This window comes from Lynx rufus, unplaced genomic scaffold (genome assembly GCF_022079265.1).
Source record: "Lynx rufus isolate CCGP_SWC_20201006 ecotype Redwood Valley unplaced genomic scaffold, mLynRuf1.p SCAF_3, whole genome shotgun sequence".
NCBI lineage: Eukaryota > Metazoa > Chordata > Mammalia > Carnivora > Felidae > Lynx > Lynx rufus.
In genome coordinates this window covers 42739920-42740976 of record NW_025814845.1, presented here as the reverse complement: position 1 = coordinate 42740976, position 1057 = coordinate 42739920, and positions in this window count along the sequence as shown.

Below are 1057 nucleotides of genomic sequence, written 5' to 3'. Positions count from 1 at the left end.
GTTGCTCTGTCTCTCTCTCAAAAATAAATACACATTAAAAAAAATTTTTTTAAAGGAGACAAAATAGGGAGAAGATTAACTGCATGTTTTCTGAATACCAGAGAATCTAGTGGTACAGAAAGACTGGGAAGAAGATAAAATGGAGGGTCCTATCTGAAGAGTTCCTTGATCACATCATCTAAGGAAGGCCCACCTCACCAATGACTTTGGAAAAGAAACTGGTAACTAAAGCTAATTAATTCCTTTAACTGTCAGCCACCACCCTCCAAAACCCAGAGATTTCAAATTGACAGCAAATAGGATTACCTCACCCATCTTCCATAAAATTGTCTTAGTGGATACAAACTATTATCTTTGCTTTCTATATTCTGAAACTATTGAATTAATAACAATCCCCAGCTTAAATTAAAAATAAAAAAGAACTTCTTCAAGTTTATTTATTTTTAAAATTTTTTTAAAGTTTATTCATTTTGAGAGAGAGCAAGTGAGCAGGGGAGGGGCAGAGAGAGGGGGAGAGAGAGGATCCCAAGCAGGCTCTGCACTGTCAGCCCAGAGCCCAATGTGGGGTTTGAACTCACAAACCATGAGATCATGACCTGAGCCGAAATTGAGAGTCAGACACTTAACCAACTGAGCCACCCAGGCACCCCTTCAAGATTATTTTTAACATGCAATATAAATCATAAGTAGACAACTATTTGGTCACTCTTGGTGGTTTATACAGACAGCTGTTGGTGACATTGATTACTCAGAGTTCAGGAAAAGTGAAGAAAAAAATAGCATTCATTGATCAGGAAATATGGGACATACATGGACTCACTCTGGTTTCACAACATCCCCTCTATAAAAAGTATTGATAAAGTTATTTTGTGTATGGGGACCCACTAAATAGAGGCTGCTCCAGTGGCCCGGCCCAGGTCACAAATCTAAACCTAAGTAAACCTTGTGAAAGCATTTCAATCTAAAATGGAGCGAGAGGATATGAAATGAATCTCATGAACATGCTTTCAGAAGAAAAGAATTTAAGAACGAAGAGACTGATTTCCATTAAATGCCT